This window comes from Acipenser ruthenus, chromosome 10, assembly GCF_902713425.1.
Source record: "Acipenser ruthenus chromosome 10, fAciRut3.2 maternal haplotype, whole genome shotgun sequence".
Classification (NCBI taxonomy): Eukaryota; Metazoa; Chordata; class Actinopteri; order Acipenseriformes; family Acipenseridae; genus Acipenser; species Acipenser ruthenus.
In genome coordinates, this window is record NC_081198.1 from 22,298,448 (window position 1) to 22,319,398 (window position 20,951).

Sequence of the window (20,951 nt, forward strand, 5' to 3'; positions counted from 1 at the left end):
GACCAACGTTAGAGAAAGGTGTGCACCGTTCCCGGAGGTACTGCAATACCGGGCCGATGCGTGGAGTGGACAGAGCAAGCCCCTGTTCCATCTCCCGATTCCAAAAATCAATTTAATATATGGTCCCCTGATAGGGGACTGTGACAAAGACGGCTGCAGGGAGGAACTCAGACCAGAGAGAGAAACACACAGACAGACGGTGATGATGAGAGAAACTGAGTGCGATGGTTGCACTCAGCGTTTAATAACAAAATAAAAAGGTTTAACAAACAGAACACAAAACAGGACACGGCACTACACGCCAAAATAAACAGGTAGACAAAACGGACTAAACACTTAACAAACGGTGCACGGAGACAAACAAACACGGTGAGTACAAACAACTATTATAGTTAAGCTTTCTTTCACTATTTAGTTTCTCCTTCTCCACACCCGTTCTCCACTCACCGAACACCAACCCCCAGTGAGTGAAAACATGCAGCTTTTATGCAGTTGTACCGAGATTCGATTGCTAGTCAATCATTCAATTGGAATCTCGGTACAACTGCACGTGAATTAATTAAAGTGCAATTCCCCGTGCTCACATATTACTTTTTACTTGCACGTGATGTGATGTGCCATCCCCGTGCCTAAATACAAATATACAATTTACACACACGTGAAACACAGACCGCTTATATCCCGTGTACCAATGCCTATACACCAACATTTACACACAACACGTAACATAACATACACAGGGGGGGCACTTTGCCACATATACCCCCCCTTGTGCAACGCACACATGGCCTCAACGGCCACCTCCCCCCTTAAATACCCAGCAGTCCAGGCAAAAGTCTCGGGCTGGGAAGGGAGGCTTCAGTGGGCCCATGGCTGGAAATGCTGTCAGCTCCCCTGCCGGTAGTGGCACGGCTGACAGCATGCTGGTCCCGTCCTGCAGCGAAAAAGCTGCTGGGGCAGGTGGTCCCCCGACCTCCCCCTTCTTCATAGCCGGCAGCTCCCTCCTGTGGGGCTCCGGCCACAAGAACTCCTGCAGCGAAACTGCTGCTGGGGAAAGTGGTCTCCAGACCTCCTCCCCCTTCTTCGTGGCCGGCAGCTCCCCTTTCTGGGGCTCCGGCCACCGTACTCCCTGCGGAGGTACGGGCAGCAGAGGCAGCTCCAGCTCCTCTGCTCCTGGCGGTGGTGGTGGTGGAGGCAGAGGCAGCTCCAGCTCCTCTGCTCCTGGCGGTGGTGGAGGCAGAGGCAGCTCCAGCTCCTCTGCTCCTGGCGGTGGTGGAGGCAGAGGCAGCTCCTGCTCCTCTGCTCCTTGCAGTGGTGGTGGCGGAGGCAGCGGCAGCTCCTGCTCCTCTGCTCCTTGCGGTGGTGGTGGTGGAGGCAGAGGCAGCTCCAGCTCCTCTGCTCCTGGCGGTGGTGGAGGCAGAGGCAGCTCCAGCTCCTCTGCTCCTGGCGGTGGTGGAGGCAGAGGCAGCTCCAGCTCCTCTGCTCCTGGCGGTGGTGGAGGCAGAGGCAGCTCCTGCTCCTCTCCCTCGGGTGGTGGTGGAGGCAGAGGCAGCTCCTGCTCCTCTCCCTCGGGTGGTGGAGGCAGAGGCAGCTCCTGCTCCTCTCCCTCGGGTGGTGGAGGCAGAGGCAGCTCCTGCTCCTCTCCCTCGGGTGGTGGTGGAGGCAGAGGCAGCTCCTGCTCCTCTCCCTCGGGTGGTGGTGGAGGCAGAGGCAGCTCCTGCTCCTCTCCCTCGGGTGGTGGTGGAGGCAGAGGCAGCTCCTGCTCCTCTCCCTCGGGTGGTGGTGGAGGCGCTGCCGGCTCCTCCGACAGCGGGGGTAGGGCTGGTGGCGGGCGTCTCCGCTGGGCTCCCTTCAGCAGCAAAAACAGCGGCTGCTGTGGAGCCTGAGCTTCACGCCCTCGTCCCTCCCAAAAAAAAATAGGGGTTTGGGCCTTCAGCTCCTCCCCTCCGGACACAGGACGCACCGACTCCTCCCTCTCGGGCCGTGGACGCACCGACTCCTCCCTCTCGGGCCGTGGACGCACCGACTCCTCCCTCTCGGGCCGTGGACGCACCGACTCCTCCCTTTTGGGCCGTGGACGCACCGACTCCTCCCTCTTGGGACGTGGACGCACCGACTCCTCCCTCTTGGGACGTGGACGCACCGACTCCTCCCTCTTGGGACGTGGACGTTCGGGCTCCTCCCACTCGGGCTGTGGACGTTCGGGCTCCTCCCACTCGGGCTGTGGACGTTCGGGCTCCTCCCACTCGGGCTGTGGACGTTCGGGCTCCTCCCACTCGGGCTGTGGACGTTCGGGCTCCTCCCACTCGGGCTGTGGACGTTCGGGCTCCTCCCACTCGGGCTGTGGACGTTCGGGCTCCTCCCACTCGGGCTGTGGACGTTCGGGCTCCTCCCACTCGGGCTGTGGACGTTCGGGCTCCTCCCACTCAGGCGCAGGACGTTCGGGCTCCTCCCACTCAGGCGCAGGACGTTCGGGCTCCTCCCACTCAGGCGCAGGACGTTCGGGCTCCTCCCACTCAGGCGCAGGACGTTCGGGCTCCTCCTCCCCTGGCTCCTGCTCTGGGCAGTCCTCGTCCTCATGCCCATATGCAATGCACATGGTGCACCACCTTGGCTCCCTCTGCTTCCTCCTCATTTTTCCCCCTCTCTGCCTCCTTCTGCTCACCTTCCTCCTTTGGGCTGGTTCCTCCTCCTCTTCCTGGAAGGGGCAGACAGCCACCGTGTGCCCATACACCCCGCAGGCAAGGCACCAACCTTGGTCCTCCAACCTGCCGAGGAGATCCTCCAGCTCACTGCAGCCGTCTCTCCAGTTCCAGCCTTCCATTTTTTTTTTTTTTTTTTTTTTTATTTATTTTTTTTTTTATTTACTTTTCCACAAAAAAAAACTGCGGTTCCCGCTCTGGCCTGAGCCCTGGAGGCGCTGTTATCCCGGTTCTGACACCACGTGTGACAAAGACGGCTGCAGGGAGGAACTCAGACCAGAGAGAGAAACACACAGACAGACGGTGATGATGAGAGAAACTGAGTGCGATGGTTGCACTCAGCGTTTAATAACAAAATAAAAAGGTTTAACAAACAGAACACAAAACAGGACACGGCACTACACGCCAAAATAAACAGGTAGACAAAACGGACTAAACACTTAACAAACGGTGCACGGAGACAAACAAACACGGTGAGTACAAACAACTATTATAGTTAAGCTTTCTTTCACTATTTAGTTTCTCCTTCTCCACACCCGTTCTCCACTCACCGAACACCAACCCCCAGTGAGTGAAAACATGCAGCTTTTATGCAGTTGTACCGAGATTCGATTGCTAGTCAATCATTCAATTGGAATCTCGGTACAACTGCACGTGAATTAATTAAAGTGCAATTCCCCGTGCTCACATATTACTTTTTACTTGCACGTGATGTGATGTGCCATCCCCGTGCCTAAATACAAATATACAATTTACACACACGTGAAACACAGACCGCTTATATCCCGTGTACCAATGCCTATACACCAACATTTACACACAACACGTAACATAACATACACAGGGGGGGCACTTTGCCACAGGGACGTATCAGATATTAAACTGATAAGAACAGATACTACACTTGATCTTAGCCAAAATACTCTTTTATTGAGATTTTACATTTTTTACATTTACACCCATTCGTTTTTTCATTCATTTTACATTTCTTTTAAAGATGACATTCATGCGTACAGACATACATTTTGTTTTAAAAGCATTTAAAACACATTTAAAAACACCAAGACAATTGTGCTTTGTACATGGTTAAAACAGACACAGATTAAAATCAACATGAAAAAAACCTGTGCTGTTTTAAAAGTGACTGGAAAAAAAGAACCATCTATAAAAAACCAGTGCTTGTGAGGGCCGGGGAGTGCTCTCTAAAAAAGTGAACATAAACCTAGATCTAAAACAGGGACAGGGGAAAAAGGGACAGTGTATAAACAGTGAGTTAAAATTCTAAAATTTTAAAACACTTAAAATGTAACTTTTAATAGTTTACATTAAAAATCTTAAAGATACATAAAACAAAACAAAACAAAATCAAATAAAACATTCAACGTAAATCAAATAAAAGTCCATAAAACTGAAACAAAAGACTACATAAAACCAGGGCACCGTTGAAAAACGGTCATGCCAGCTAAAAAGGGCGGAATGCTGGCATGACAAAATAAATAAAAGGCTTAGCGTTGCCCCGTAGTCCCGCTCCTAGGAGCTAGCGGTTCCAGTTTTTTCCTTTATTCCATCTTCACGTCCTGAAGTCCGGCGATCCTCCACTCCGCGCAGGCCTTGTCCTTCCCGAGGGTCCGCATGTCCAGAATTACAAAGTCCTTGATAAGAGTTTGTGCCCTTCTGGTCGTGGTGATAGTGTCTAGCTCCTGCTTGTGATAGACACAGACGTTACGGCCTTCCCACAGGATCTGCTTGACAACATTGATGACACGCCAAACGCACTTAGCTGTGCTGGTAGTGATTCCTCCCGCAGGCCCATAGAGCACAGTCTCAGCGGTCATCTTGGCCGTGTCAGCAAACCTGTTTAGGAAGACAGAGACAGAGAGCCAGACACTGCCAGCCACATCACACTCCCAGAAGATATGGGCTGGTGTTTCTCTCTTGCGGCACTTTGCATAGGGGCATGTTTCTACTTGGGCTAGTCCCCTCCTGAACATGAACGCTCGAGTGGGGAGTGCACTGTGGACGGTGTTCCATGCTATATCCTTCTGGACATTACTGAGGCAGCTGTGAGACACATTCTCCCAGATTTTTTGGCTTTGGGTGAGGGAGAAAGTAGCTACTTTTTCAATTTCCTGGGAACCGGCAAGATATTTAGTTACAGCCTTGTATTCCCAGGAGGCCAATTTTGCTTTATCTAAGCCCAATTTATATATAGTGTCCCTTAAGGTTCTATAATACAATGGGGGGTCCCAGGAGTACGGCACGGTGTTATCAATAGTGCAGAGGCCCAAGGCCCTGAGACAGGTGGCAAAATAGAAACGATTCATGTAACATACCTTCCTGTCCAGGGCCTGGATGTTCTTGATAGTTTGCGTGAGCCCCTGCACTCGGGTGAGCTGCACAACGTCCGGGACCCCCTTACCTCCCTTCTTGTCGGCTTTACTCAGAGTGGCTCGCTTTACCCTCTCCATCTTGCTGCCCCAGATAAAGCGGTGGATAATGCGGTCCACCACTTTTTTGGTGGTCCTGTCTGGGGGAAAGATTTTTCCTACATAAGAGAGGATGGGGAACAGTATAGACTTGGTTATTAATACTCTACCCGTCATTGTTAAGGATCTTGTGCTCCATCCGCCAATCTTTTTACGGACCTGGTTAATGGCCGCCGTCCAGCTCTGGGCCCCCGAGCTATTGTTCTCGAAAATGAGGCCCAGAATCTTGATTTTGTCCTTTTTGACAGGGTACATGTCCGACAGTTCCCTATCTACCTGCCAATTTTTAGACACGTAGACTTCGCTCTTGGACTTATTAATCACTGCCCCGGTCGCCGTGCAGTACTTCTCAAGGATATTACTAATCCGAGGTACCGACGATGTGTTGGTGCAAATGAGTGACACATCGTCCATATATGCTGTTGTTTTGACCTGGACCCCGTTGGATCCAGGCAGCTGGAAACCAGTTATATTGGTATCCCTACGAATTGCCTGCAGGAGGGGTTCAATGCACACGACATATAGCAGTGGGGATAGTGGGCAACCCTGTCTGACCCCTGACTGGATAGATATTTTACCAGTCAGGTGCCTGTTCACCAAGACTCGGGTACTAATGTTTGTATAGATGGTTTTAACCCACTCCCTAAGTCCAGGAGCGAATTTCATCTGGTCCATCACTTTGTACATATATTCATGGCTTACCCTATCGAACGCCTTCTCCTGGTCAAGGTTGAACAGGCAGAGGGGATGGTTCCGTTCTCTAGAATAAGCCAGAATGTCCCTTGTTAACATTAAAATATCCGTGATGGACCTCCCTGGGACGCCACAAGCCTGGTCGGGGCCAATGACCAAAGGGAGGTGTACTTGTAGCCGGAGCATCAGAGCTTTGGCTAGTATCTTGTAATCCACGCAAAGGAGGCTGATTGGGCGCCAATTCCGTAGATCTTTAACTTCCCCTTTCTTATGAAGGAGAGTAATTACACTCTCCCGCATAGAAGGGCCCAACCGCTTCTCGCTGTAGACCGCTCTGTAGACCTCCGCTAAATGGACTTTTAGCGTGTCCCAAAAAAGATGGTAATACTCACCCGGGATGCCATCTGGACCTGGCGTCTTACCGGTGTTCATGGTCTTAACCGCCTGGGTGAGCTCCTCCAGCGTGAGTTCTGGGTCCTTCTCCTCCTCCTCCTCGTCCCGCACTGAGTCAGGCTCCAACTGGCTCAGGAACCACTCTATCAGGGTGTCATCTGTAGCTTTGATGTTATACAGGTCCCTATAGAAGTTCTCTACCACTTTTTTCACTCCCTCACTATCCTCTACTATCCTCCCCCTGCTGTCGAGCATGGAGGACATCAAGTGCCGCTTCTCCCTCGTTTTCTGGAAGAAGAAGCGAGTACACTTTTCGTCTTCCTCCATTTTTTGCACTTTTGCATTGTGCATGACCTTTCGTTGTTCCTCCCTACAAAGCACTGAAAGATCTAGCTTGGTCTGGGCTATCTCGTCGCTTACAGGGAACCCCCGAAGCTGAAGCAGGCTCAGACGCTGGAGGGCAGCATTCAGGTATTTATATTTGGCCCTCCTTTCTTTTGCTTTCCTCTTGCCTGCTGCTATGAAATAACCCTTAGTTCTCATTTTGACCATCTCCCACCACTCTATAGGGGAGTTGAATAGGTCACGCAAAGTGGTCCACTCAACAAGCCTGCTCTTATAGGCTGCAGCTATGGAGGGGTCATCGAGTAAGGAGGTGTTTAATTTCCAGACCCCTGACCCCATCTGGGAGGTCTGAGGGACCTGCAATGTTACCTGCAGGAGCCTATGGTCAGAGATGAAGACAGCCTGGGTGTCTACTGCCGTCTTCGTAAGGGAGCTGGTATGCAGGACGAGATCTATACGGGAGAAGGAGGTCCCAGATGAGCTCACCCAGGTAAAGGGAGGCACCAGGTCCTTACCTGCATCACACAGGGAGAAATCAGATATTACGGAGGACAAAACTCTACTAGAGCGGTCGTTGCGTGGCCTGCTCCGGTCTACGTCCCTCAGAGCACAATTGAAGTCACCTGACACGATGACGGGTACGTTCCCCAGCAGGAGTGGACGCAGCTGTGGAAAAAATTGAACTCTTTCGTTTTGGTTAGTGGGTGCGTAGACATTGACCAGTCTGAGGGGAGTGTTGTTGTATGTCACATCCACGCTCAGAATTCTACCAGGTTCTACCTCCCTGCTGCTGCGGGAGGTAATAAATGGGTTTTTAAACAGGATACCTACTCCGTCGGCTCTGGCTATGTTGGAGCCCGACCAGAAGGAGTCCCCCAGGGTCCAACTCTCCTTCAGGTTCCTATAATCAGGGCTCGACGAAATACCACACTCCTGCAGAAAGATGAGATCTGCTTTCAAGTTAGCTAGATAGTTTAGTACATCAAATCTTTTTTGTGTCTCCCTGATGCTCCTGACATTAACAGACACACATATCAGGGCCATCAGGGTAGCTAACAAGAAAAGGAGTCGCTGCGTCCACCCCATAGCGACTATGATTGGGAGGTCGGGACACTCTTCCTACTCTTAGCTCTACGCTTGCTTCGAGGGGGCTTGGGCTTATTTGCAACTCCCATCACCCCTGAGAAGGTACTCACTGCTGCCTCGTCCAAGAAGGCACCGTCTTTATATGCACAGTACGTGGAGTTGTTGGGGCTATTCAACTCCCCACAAGGTAAGTCTGGTGGAACTTGCTCAGGGCCCCTCGGAACGTGTGGGTCAGCTTTGTCCTGGGGGGGGTTATGACAGACAGCATTCTTTGGCTGTTACCGTCTGTTGAATTGGAGCTGTTAGCAGACTTCTGGCTTACCGCGTCCAGGGGTATTCCCATGTCCTCCAGTGCTGTATCTAGGAGGACCTCTAGGGGGCCCCTGGTTTTGCCCATACAAGGGAGGGGGTCAAGGATGCTTTGAAGGGAGGCCCTTCGCTTGAAGAGGGTCATTGCTACCGAGGTACTGCTGGTCAGGGAAGGTGTTGACCCCGACCTCTCCCTCGGTGCATTAGTGAACACCTCTTCTGCGAGGTGTGCTAGGGTTTGTGCCAACGACTGGGAAGGCTGGCTGGGGATGCCCTGGCTGGCTGCTACCTGCCCACTAGGCGGCAGTGTAGCCGTCCCACTCGCCTCCGTCTCTGCCTGCGAGGGCAAGACTGGGGACTTTGTGTGGACATTAGCTGGTTTTGGATCTATGGGGGCCACCTGCAACTTGCTGTCTTTGATCCTGATCTTCTTTCTTTTCCCCCCCTCGTCTCTACCCTTTCTTTTCCCCACCCTCTGCTGGTTCTTCACTCCCTTCCCCTCCTTCTCACTCTCACTTTCACTGTCGCTTTCGCTTTCCTCCCCCACGGACTCAATCCTTATGGCGTCATAACGAGAGCCGAGGGGGAGTGCTGGCGCTGAGAGGGCCCTACTCAGGGGGGGGCCGCTGCTGGATCCGGGCTCCCTCCCTGCCTCGTGTTCTGCATCAGAGGAGCTACTGGAGGAGCTAGTGGAGTGGCTGTTGTACTCTCTCTCTGGGCTGGGGGAAGGGGTCCTCGTAAAACGGGACTCGTAAAGCGGGGGGGTGAGGGGGGTGCTGGTGATGATGGTGGTGCTGGAGTCTGGGTCTTGGATACTGTTGGTGGTGATGTGGACTGATCTTTGTTACTTGCTCCCTCTTCCTGCTCAGGCCTAGGCTTGTTCGTATTTGCCTTGCTGGCTCTGGCCATGTTGGCATAGGAAGAGGGGCAGTCCTTAAACAGGTGCCCCTTCTTTCCACACAAATTGCACTGCCTCTCTTCTCTGCAGTGGCTGGTCTCGTGGGGGGCGCCGCAGTTCCTGCACTTGACTACAGTACACGCGGCCGCCAGGTGTCCTAATTCCCCACATTTCCTGCAGAGTTTTGGCATCCCATTATAGAATACCAGCCCTCTGTTGGGCCCTAACACTATGGAGTTTGGAATGTGGCGGACGCCTCCAATGCCCGATGGATCAACATTAAGGCGTACCAGCCACTTTCTGGCTCCTGTCCAAACCCCATCTTCGTCTGTAATTTTCCTCCCTTCTGATGACACCCTCCCATAGCGGTTAAGCCATGTTGTAATATCATAGTCGCTAACAGCCTCATTGAAAAATTGGACAGTAACAACTTTCATTTCTCTGTCTGTCAGTGCATCCACACAAAATTCTTTGTATGGAGCGAGATATTTATTCTCCCCCCAAAAGGACCACATTTCTTGTAACTTTTGGGGGTTCCTAAAACTGACCTCAAACACTTCCTTAAGCCCTGGCAATTTCACCAAACAATTCAAGTCAGAAGGGGAAAAACCCATACCCCTCTGAAGAATGGTCCGGCTGAACTCCAGTCTCGTCAGTCCTGGTTCCGTTTCCTCTTGCTGGGTCCTTGTGAAGCGCACCGCATTGTGCCTCCTGGTCTCCTGGGTTGGCCGGAACGCCATCCTTCAGCTGGCTCCTCCGATTGGGGTGGGAGAAGCCTCTGGACGTCCGGGTTGTCTCTCTCTACGAAAAAGAGACAACGTAAGCAGCAAATCTGGGCAGTTGAAGGAACTATTACTTTAGTCCCTGAGGAGATGGTCGCCTCGCAAGAGGGACCCCCTCCCCAGGTGAACGGTGTCCTTCCCTGGCGGAGTAGGGGGCGCTGCTTGGCACCGAGACCACGTAGGAAGAATCGTGGCTGTGACGCCTCCTCGGGGTCCGGGGCCGCCCTCTGCTCCTCCCAGATGGCGCCCTCTGCTGGGCGCCTGCTGCTCTCTCGGTCTGGATCTCGATTACAATCAAAGGCTGGGGATGAGGTCGTCTAGGTCATCAAAGGGTCCTCAAAGGTCGTCTGGATGGTAGGTCCTCCTTCTCTCTAACTCCAGGAACGTCTGGAAAAGCCGGAACCGCCTGAAAAAGAAAAAAACTGGAACCGCCTGAAAAAGAAAAAACTGCTCTCAACAGTCAACAAAATCTTGAAAGACCCTCGGCCTGGATTGGGCAAGCCAAAACCAGACTGAGCATTAGTCTTCCAAAAAGTTGCCGAGCTGAAGAAAGCCAGTCAAAAATAAAAAAAAATTCTGTTCCTCCTCACCCGAACAAACCTCTCACAGACCCTCGGAGGGAGCGGGCAATGCCACTACCCTCTAAGCCTTAGTCTTAGAAAGATTTATTCGAACTGAAGAGAAGCCAGAGTGTCAGATATTAAACTGATAAGAACAGATACTACACTTGATCTTAGCCAAAAGGCCGAGAAGCGATGGCGACTTGGCCCTTGCCCGGGGCCCCCCAGCCCGGACGGCACAGGGGGATTCAAAGGTGGGTGCAAAATTCCAAGCAAAAGCAGACCCCCAAAAAACGGGCTGCTGCTTCCAGAGGGGAAATGTGCAATTTAAGCAGGAGAAAACAAAACAAAGCAAAAACACACACATAACACCAAAAACAAAACATAAACTGGCGGAGTGCGTCTTACAAATAGTCATGCCAAGCTGCTATGCTGTGCAAGGTGCCTTGGGTAACTACAACTGTGCCTCGCTGGCTGGCTGGCTTGCTAAGAAGGTCCTGGCATAGGGACATGTTCCACCACACTTGTCTGGTTAGCTGCATGCTCCCAGGAAACAACCTGCTGCTGTCTACATCATCACCACATGTGAATAAAAGAAAGAAAGACAGCAAGAAAGAGAGAAAGAAAGAGAGAAAGAGAGAAAGAAAGAGAGAAAGAAAGAAAGAGAGTAAGAAAAAAAAAAGAAGTAAAACGGCGGGAAAACTTGCATCAACACTGGCACTCTCCCTCCAGCAGGGGTAGACAAAATGCTCACAGGAGAGATCCAGATCTGACTTTGACCAACGTTAGAGAAAGGTGTGCACCGTTCCCGGAGGTACTGCAATACCGGGCCGATGCGTGGAGTGGACGGAGCAAGCCCCTGTTCCATCTCCCGATTCCAAAAATCAATTTAATATATGGTCCCCTGATAGGGGACATATCAGATATTAAACTGATAAGAACAGATACTACACTTGATCTTAGCCAAAAGGCCGAGAAGCGATGGCGACTTGGCCCTTGCCCGGGGCCCCCCAGCCCGGACGGCACAGGGGGATTCAAAGGTGGGTGCAAAATTCCAAGCACAAGCAGACCCCCAAAGAACGGGCTGCTGCTTCCAGAGGGGAAATGTGCAATTTAAGCAGGAGAAAACAAAACAAAGCAAAACACACACATAACACCAAAAACAAAACATAAACTGGCGGAGTGCGTCTTACAAACAGTCATGCCAAGCTGCTATGCTGTGCAAGGTGCCTTGGGTAACTACAACTGTGCCTCGCTGGCTGGCTGGCTTGCTAAGAAGGTCCTGGCATAGGGACATGTTCCACCACACTTGTCTGGTTAGCTGCATGCTCCCAGGAAACAACCTGCTGCTGTCTACATCATCACCACATGTGAATAAAAGAAAGAAAGACAGCAAGAAAGAAAGAGAGAAAGAAAGAGAGAAAGAGAGAAAGAAAGAGAGAAAGAAAAAAAAAAAAGTAAAACGGCGGGAAAACTTGCATCAACACTGGCACTCTCCCTCCAGCAGGGGTAGACAAAATGCTCACAGGAGAGATCCAGATCTGACTTTGGCCAACGTTAGAGAAAGGTGTGCACCGTTCCCGGAGGTACTGCAATACCGGGCCGATGCGTGGAGTGGACGGAGCAAGCCCCTGTTCCATCTCCCGATTCCAAAAATCAATTTAATATATGGTCCCCTGATACTCTTTTATTGAGATTTTACATTTTTTACATTTACACCCATTCGTTTTTTCATTCATTTTACATTTCTTTTAAAGATGACATTCATGCATACAGACATACATTTTGTTTTAAAAGCATTTAAAATACATTTAAAAACACCAAGACAATTGTGCTTTGTACATGGTTAAAACAGACACAGATTAAAATCAACATGAAAAAAACCTGTGCTGTTTTAAAAGTGACTGGAAAAAAAGAACCATCTATAAAAAACCAGTGCTTGTGAGGGCCGGGGAGTGCTCTCTAAAAAAGTGAACATAAACCTAGATTTAAAACAGGGACAGGGGAAAAGGGACAGTGTATAAACAGTGAGTTAAAATTCTAAAATTTTAAAACACTTAAAATGTAACTTTTAATAGTTTACATAAAAAATCTTAAAGATACATAAAACAAAACAAAACAAAATCAAATAAAACATTTAAATTAAATCAAAGGTCCATAAAACTGAAACAAAAAGACTACATAAAACCAGGGCACCGTTGAAAAACGGTCATGCCAGCTAAAAAGGGCGGAATGCTGGCATGACAAAATAAATAAAAGGCTTAGCGTTGCCCCGTAGTCCCGCTCCTAGGAGCTAGCGGTTCCAGTTTTTTCCTTTATTCCATCTTCACGTCCTGAAGTCCGGCGATCCTCCACTCCGCGCAGGCCTTGTTCTTCCCGAGGGTCCGGATGTCCAGAATTACAAAGTCCTTGATAAGAGTTTGTGCCCTTCTGGTCGTGGTGATAGTGTCTAGCTCCTGCTTGTGATAGACACAGACGTTACGGCCTTCCCACAGGATCTGCTTGACAACATTGATGACACGCCAAACGCACTTAGCTGTGCTGGTAGTGATTCCTCCCGCAGGCCCATAGAGCACAGTCTCAGCGGTCATCTTGGCCGTGTCAGCAAACCTGTTTAGGAAGACAGAGACAGAGAGCCAGACACTGCCAGCCACATCACACTCCCAGAAGATATGGGCTGGTGTTTCTCTCTTGCGGCACTTTGCATAGGGGCATGTTTCTACTTGGGCTAGTCCCCTCCTGAACATGAACGCTCGAGTGGGGAGTGCACTGTGGACGGTGTTCCATGCTATATCCTTCTGGACATTACTGAGGCAGCTGTGAGACACATTCTCCCAGATTTTTTGGCTTTGGGTGAGGGAGAAAGTAGCTACTTTTTCAATTTCCTGGGAACCGGCAAGATATTTAGTTACAGCCTTGTATTCCCAGGAGGCCAATTTTGCTTTATCTAAGCCCAATTTATATATAGTGTCCCTTAAGGTTCTATAATACAATGGGGGGTCCCAGGAGTACGGCACGGTGTTATCAATAGTGCAGAGGCCCAAGGCCCTGAGACAGGTGGCAAAATAGAAACGATTCATGTAACATACCTTCCTGTCCAGGGCCTGGATGTTCTTGATAGTTTGCGTGAGCCCCTGCACTCGGGTGAGCTGCACAACGTCCGGGACCCCCTTACCTCCCTTCTTGTCGGCTTTACTCAGGGTGGCTCGCTTTACCCTCTCCATCTTGCTGCCCCAGATAAAGCGGTGGATAATGCGGTCCACCACTTTTTTGGTGGTCCTGTCTGGGGGAAAGATTTTTCCTACATAAGAGAGGATGGGGAACAGTATAGACTTGGTTATTAATACTCTACCCGTCATTGTTAAGGATCTTGTGCTCCATCCGCCAATCTTTTTACGGACCTGGTTAATGGCCGCCGTCCAGCTCTGGGCCCCCGAGCTATTGTTCTCGAAAATGAGGCCCAGAATCTTGATTTTGTCCTTTTTGACAGGGTACATGTCCGACAGTTCCCTATCTACCTGCCAATTTTTAGACACGTAGACTTCGCTCTTGGACTTATTAATCACTGCCCCGGTCGCCGTGCAGTACTTCTCAAGGATATTACTAATCCGAGGTACCGACGATGTGTTGGTGCAAATGAGTGACACATCGTCCATATATGCTGTTGTTTTGACCTGGACCCCGTTGGATCCAGGCAGCTGGAAACCAGTTATATTGGTATCCCTACGAATTGCCTGCAGGAGGGGTTCAATGCACACGACATATAGCAGTGGGGATAGTGGGCAACCCTGTCTGACCCCTGACTGGATAGATATTTTACCAGTCAGGTGCCTGTTCACCAAGACTCGGGTACTAATGTTTGTATATATGGTTTTAACCCACTCCCTAAGTCCAGGAGCGAATTTCATCTGGTCCATCACTTTGTACATATATTCATGGCTTACCCTATCGAACGCCTTCTCCTGGTCAAGGTTGAACAGGCAGAGGGGATGGTTCCGTTCTCTAGAATAAGCCAGAATGTCCCTTGTTAACATTAAAATATCCGTGATGGACCTCCCTGGGACGCCACAAGCCTGGTCGGGGCCAATGACCAAAGGGAGGTGTACTTGTAGCCGGAGCATCAGAGCTTTGGCTAGTATCTTGTAATCCACGCAAAGGAGGCTGATTGGGCGCCAATTCCGTAGATCTTTAACTTCCCCTTTCTTATGAAGGAGAGTAATTACACTCTCCCGCATAGAAGGGCCCAACCGCTTCTCCCTGTAGACCGCTCTGTAGACCTCCGCTAAATGGACTTTTAGCGTGTCCCAAAAAAGATGGTAATACTCACCCGGGATGCCATCTGGACCTGGCGTCTTACCGGTGTTCATGGTCTTAACCGCCTGGGTGAGCTCCTCCAGCGTGAGTTCTGGGTCCTTCTCCTCCTCCTCGTCGTCCCGCACTGAGTCAGGCTCCAACTGGCTCAGGAACCACTCTATCAGGGTGTCATCTGTAGCTTTGATGTTATACAGGTCCCTATAGAAGTTCTCTACCACTTTTTTCACTCCCTCACTATCCTCTACTATCCTCCCCCTGCTGTCGAGCATGGAGGACATCAAGTGCCGCTTCTCCCTCGTTTTCTGGAAGAAGAAGCGAGTACACTTTTCGTCTTCCTCCATTTTTTGCACTTTTGCATTGTGCATGACCTTTCGTTGTTCCTCCCTACAAAGCACTGAAAGATCTAGCTTGGTCTGGGCTATCTCGTCGCTTACAGGGAACCCCCGAAGCTGAAGCAGGCTCAGACGCTGGAGGGCAGCATTCAGGTGTTTATATTTGGCCCTCCTTTCTTTTGCTTTCCTCTTGCCTGCTGCTATGAAATAACCCTTAGTTCTGATTTTGACCATCTCCCACCACTCTATAGGGGAGTTGAATAGGTCACGCAAAGTGGTCCACTCAACAAGCCTGCTCTTATAGGCTGCAGCTATGGAGGGGTCATCGAGTAAGGAGGTGTTTAATTTCCAAACCCCTGACCCCATCTGGGAGGTCTGAGGGACCTGCAATGTTACCTGCAGGAGCCTATGGTCAGAGAAGAAGACGGCCTGGGTGTCTACTGCCGTCTTCGTAAGGGAGCTGGTATGCAGGACGAGATCTATACGGGAGAAGGAGGTCCCAGATGAGCTCACCCAGGTAAAGGGAGGCACCAGGTCCTTACCTGCATCACACAGGGAGAAATCAGATATTACGGAGGACAAAACTCTACTAGAGCGGTCGTTGCGTGGCCTGCTCCGGTCTACGTCCCTCAGAGCACAATTGAAGTCACCTGACACGATGACGGGTACGTTCCCCAGCAGGAGTGGACGCAGCTGTGGAAAAAATTGAACTCTTTCGTTTTGGTTAGTGGGTGCGTAGACATTGACCAGTCTGAGGGGAGTGTTGTTGTATGTCACATCCACGCTCAGAATTCTACCAGGTTCTACCTCCCTGCTGCTGCGGGAGGTAATAAATGGGTTTTTAAACAGGATACCTACTCCGTCAGCTCTGGCTATGTTGGAGCCCGACCAGAAGGAGTCCCCCAGGGTCCAACTCTCCTTCAGGTCCCTATAATCAGGGCTCGACGAAATACCACACTCCTGCAGAAAGATGAGATCTGCTTTCAAGTTAGCTAGATAGTTTAGTACATCAAATCTTTTTTGTGTCTCCCTGATGCTCCTGACATTAACAGACACACATATCAGGGCCATCAGGGTAGCTAACAAGAAAAGGAGTCGCTGCGTCCACCCCATAGCGACTATGATTGGGAGGTCGGGACACTCTTCCTACTCTTAGCTCTACGCTTGCTTCGAGGGGGCTTGGGCTTATTTGCAACTCCCATCACCCCTGAGAAGGTACTCACTGCTGCCTCGTCCAAGAAGGCACCGTCTTTATATGCACAGTACGTGGAGTTGTTGGGGCTATTCAACTCCCCACAAGGTAAGTCTGGTGGAACTTGCTCAGGGCCCCTCGGAACGTGTGGGTCAGCTTTGTCCTGGGGGGGGTTATGACAGACAGCATTCTTTGGCTGTTACCGTCTGTTGAGTTGGAGCTGTTAGCAGACTTCTGGCTTACCGCGTCCAGGGGTATTCCCATGTCCTCCAGTGCTGTATCTAGGAGGACCTCTAGGGGGCCCCTGGTTTTGCCCATACAAGGGAGGGGGTGCTTTGAAGGGAGGCCCTTCGCTTGAAGAGGGTCATTGCTACCGAGGTACTGCTGGTCAGGGAAGGTGTTGACCCCGACCTCTCCCTCGGTGCATTAGTGAACACCTCTTCTGCGAGGTGTGCTAGGGTTTGTGCCAACGACTGGGAAGGCTGGCTGGGGATGCCCTGGCTGGCTGCTACCTGCCCACTAGGCGGCAGTGTAGCCGTCCCACTCGCCTCCGTCTCTGCCTGCGAGGGCAAGACTGGGGACTTTGTGTGGACATTAGCTGGTTTTGGATCTATGGGGGCCACCTGCAACTTGCTGTCTTTGATCCTGATCTTCTTTCTTTTCCCCCCCTCGTCTCTACCCTTTCTTTTCCCCACCCTCTGCTGGTTCTTCACTCCCTTCCCCTCCTTCTCACTCTCACTTTCACTGTCGCTTTCGCTTTCCTCCCCCACGGACTCAATCCTTATGGCGTCATAACGAGAGCCGAGGGGGAGTGCTGGCGCTGAGAGGGCCCTACTCAGGGGGGGGCCGCTGCTGGGTCCCCTGATAGGGGACGTATCAGATATTAAACTGATAAGAACAGATTTTTTTTTTTTTTTTTTTTTTTTATTAATGGAAAAAAAATACACATACAAACACAACTCACAAAACACACTTAAACATCACAATACAAAAATAACTATAACCACTTATATACAACAAACTCATGAACAGAACCAACACATTACAATCCACTTATAAAAAAACACATTACATATCACATTACATCTCTCCCATATATGCAACAAATACAAAACATAATCACGCATACAATTCCATTTTTGAAACCTTTCTACAGGATAACATGTGCCCCTAACAATATGCCTATCCTACTTCTAATAAACAAGCAGCAAGATCTCATCCCACGCCAGTAGCCCACAGATCTCCACGTCTCCATTCCTCAAGCCTCCATCTTCTCTTCGCCTCTTGTCGGCCAAGTCGCAAAGCGTCCTTTAGGACATAGCTCTCCATCTGACTTAGTCCCATTTCAAGAACAGCCTGGGCAGGCAGGCTCACGCCCTTCACCACAAAACAGTTCCTTGCCTTCCAAATTGCATCACACAGACAGCGTATTAGGACCCACAGCATGCCCCACTGCACTTTGCTCAGTTTCTCTTGGTCTTTCTTCGGGCTCCCATACAGCACACGCTGCCTATGTATGGGCAGCTGTCCCCGGAACAAATCCAGGACGGAGCCTGCCTCACTCCACACCTTCCTCGCCTCCAGACATCCCCAGAGAACGTGACCGACCGTTTCTTCCTCTCCACACTTCTCTCTCGGGCATCTGGGTGACCTCCCCAGATTACATGCATGCATCACCGCTCGAACTGGCAATACATCGTGGGCTACCAACCAAGACAGATCTCGATGCTCGTTCATCAGGGCAGGATGGCTCGCATTCTGCCACACTTCTGGCGTCTCGTCTAACACAAGGCCATGAACCGGACACATATCCCCATTACCCTGCAGAAAGTTAAACAGAGATTTACCATTAGCCACAATTTCAGCCTTACATCCTTCCAGCCCCTTGGACATCACAAATCTTTTAAATAACGCATAATGATAGGGCAGATCAAAGGCTGTTGGCACAGACAAAGGCACGGACATCAACTTTAACTTCCTCAAATAGGAACTAATATAGAATCTCACAAAGCAGGCCCCTTTTGACACACCATTCAGACACATAGCAAAATGCAATGCACAAAACTTTGACATTAAAAACGTCTGGACATCTGGCAACCCTTTCCCCCCCTTTAATTTATCCTTCCCCACCACACTCCTCCTCACTCTCTCCCATTTCCCCTGCCAAAAAAAACGAAACACAGCTCTGTTTAGCAGCGTTACCACATTCCTAGATGGTGGGAACACGACCGCCACATACAACAACAGTGGCAATATTACCCCCTTTACCACCATCACCCTCCCCTCCATCGTAAGCCTCCTCAGCCTCCAAAACCCTAGCTTTTTATTGACCCTACTTCCCACCTCCTCCCAGTTCTTACCCCCTGATCCATTAACATCAAATTTCACCCCCAGAATCTTAATGCAGTCTTCCTTAACTTTTAATTTTATACTACCCCTCCCGTCCCATTTCCCGTAGAACATTGCCTCCGATTTCTCCTGGTTCAGTTTAGACCCAGACGCACGACAAAAAACATCAGCTTTCTCCAAAGTCCTCTGAATGGACAACTCATCCCGACAGAGGACATTGACATCATCCATATACAAGACACATTTAACCTCCTGCCCCCCACTCCCAGGAATAGTTAACCCTTTATACACTGGGTCCCTTCTCAAAGCTTGTGCCAGCGGCTCCATACAACAGATAAACAGGAGCGGAGATAACGGACAGCCCTGACGGACGCCACATCCCACACTAACTGGATTTGACAGACACCCATTTACCAATACCCTGCTATACACACCCTTATATAACAGGCCCACCCAGTCTAAAAACCTCTTTGCAAACCCCATTTTTCGCAGAACACCAAACATGAACTGATGCGAGACCCGATCATACGCCTTTTCAAGATCTAAATTTAGTACACATAATCGAATTCCCCTGTCTCTCGCATAACAGATGACATCTCTCATCAATACCAGGCTGTCCGTGATCTTCCTACCTGGAACGGCACAAGTTTGATCCGGGTGGATAACATCCCCCAGCACATCCCTCATACGTTGAGCCAACAATTTACTGAACAATTTAAAATCCTGGTTCAACAATGTAATTGGCCGCCAATTTTTCAGCTCAGCCTTATCCCCCTTTTTAAAAATCAATGTAATAATGCCCTCTCTAAATGAAGGTGGAAACTCCCCTCCCTCCTCCCCACACTCCCGAAACAAGGCCAACAGATCTGGTGCCACTAACTCCCAAAACTTTAAATAGAACTCCACAGGGAGTCCATCCCCCCCCGGTGTCTTGCCCAGCCTCACCCCCCTGACCACCTCATCTAACTCTTCCCTCGTAAACTCTTTGTCCAACTGCCCTCCATCCCCCACCTCCCGCTCCAAATGTCCTAACACCTCCTCCATAGCCCCCATTTCAATTTCTTTCCTTACATAAAGGCCCCCATAAAACTCCTCCACCACCCTCAACAGCCCCTCTGTAGTCTTAACTAAAGCCCCATCCCTCCCTTTCATAGAGTCTATAAATTTCCTCCCATCCAGCACCTTTTTAAAAAAATACCGACTACACTTTTCATTTTCCTCTAAATGCTTCTCTCTGCTTTTAAATAAGAGCCCCTTCACCCTCCTCTCTACCACCCCCTTCAGTCTCTTTTTCACTTCCCTGATCTCTTCACTAAAGTCCAGCCCTGCATTGTACAATTTAGTTAAACTCTCCAGCTCCTTGAACAAAACCTTCTCCTGCCTTCTCTCCCTCTCTGCCTTCCTCCTCCCCGCCCAAATAAAGAAATGTTTTGTTTTCTCCTTCACCAGATCCCACCACTCTGCCTGGGACCCACAAAGGTCCTTTAAGGACAGCCACTGGCCATACCGCTCTCTAAATACCTCACACACCCAATCATCCTCCAACAACTCGCAATTTAACTTCCACACACCCCTCCCTACATCCACACAACCTGTAAGGTCAAAAGCAGCTTTCAGCGCACAGTGGTCAGAGAAAAACATTGGCACCAGCACACACTCCTCGCACTCCACCCTCTGTGAGACAAACACAAAATCAATCCTGGACGCCTGGGTCCCATCCCCTTTCACCCAAGTGAAACCTCTTTCCCCCACATTGTTCACTTTAAAACAGTCCACTAGTCGAAAGTCCTCCACTATTTCTTTTAGCATTTTACTAGATTTATCCAGCGTGAACCCCTTCTTTCTCTCTCGCCTATCCTCCATTGTTAACCCACAATTAAAATCCCCTGCTACAATAACCGGCCTGCTCCTCACTAATTTAACCCTTAAATCTTCAAATAAACTAGCCCTCCCCTCCACCTCTGGCGGAGCATACACATTAATTAAGCTAAAACTTTTCCCAAAAAATTCCGCCTCCACCTCCAGCACCCTACCTTTTTCAATCACTCTATGATCTTTAATCATAACCCCCTTATTTTTAATCAAAATTGCTACCCCATCTGATTTATTTTCATTTGATCCGGACCACACAGATGGCCCATAACCCCACCTCCCCTCATAAGTACTATAGTCCTCCAACCCAGGGATACCACACTCTTGCAAACACAAAATATCACACTGTATCCCACTCAAATATGACAACACCAACGTACACCTATCACTACTTTTAATACTCCTAACATTTATAGTAACCACACTCAGAGCCATTGCAAAACAAGCTAACAGCCATACACATACAGAATCCTGCATCAGGATATTTTTAAAAGGGGCTCCTCCCCCTCCCCCTCCTGGCCAGTTACCACAAATTCCTCCCTCATACTTACCTCACCCGAGGAAAACACTACGACCCCCTCCAGATCCAGGAACGGCTCTCCCCCATTCTTCTCCGCACCACCATCCCCTCTATAGTC

At 50.0% G+C, this 20,951-nt stretch overlaps 1 non-coding gene and 4 pseudogenes across 1 annotated transcript; all 5 read right to left on the minus strand.

The window, feature by feature from the left end:
• Positions 1-15: 15 nt before the first annotated feature.
• On the minus strand, positions 16-184 carry LOC131738827 (U2 spliceosomal RNA; annotated as a pseudogene).
• A 3,268-nt stretch (positions 185-3,452) lies between these two features.
• LOC131738879 (U2 spliceosomal RNA) lies at positions 3,453-3,628 on the minus strand (annotated as a pseudogene).
• A 6,725-nt stretch (positions 3,629-10,353) lies between these two features.
• LOC131738591 (U2 spliceosomal RNA) lies at positions 10,354-10,451 on the minus strand (annotated as a pseudogene).
• A 595-nt stretch (positions 10,452-11,046) lies between these two features.
• LOC131738929 (U2 spliceosomal RNA) lies at positions 11,047-11,237 on the minus strand. Its single transcript, XR_009330097.1, has one exon. It is a non-coding gene; the product is annotated as a U2 spliceosomal RNA (small nuclear RNA).
• Positions 11,238-11,818: 581 nt separating this feature from the next.
• On the minus strand, positions 11,819-11,951 carry LOC131738845 (U2 spliceosomal RNA; annotated as a pseudogene).
• Positions 11,952-20,951: the final 9,000 nt, after the last annotated feature.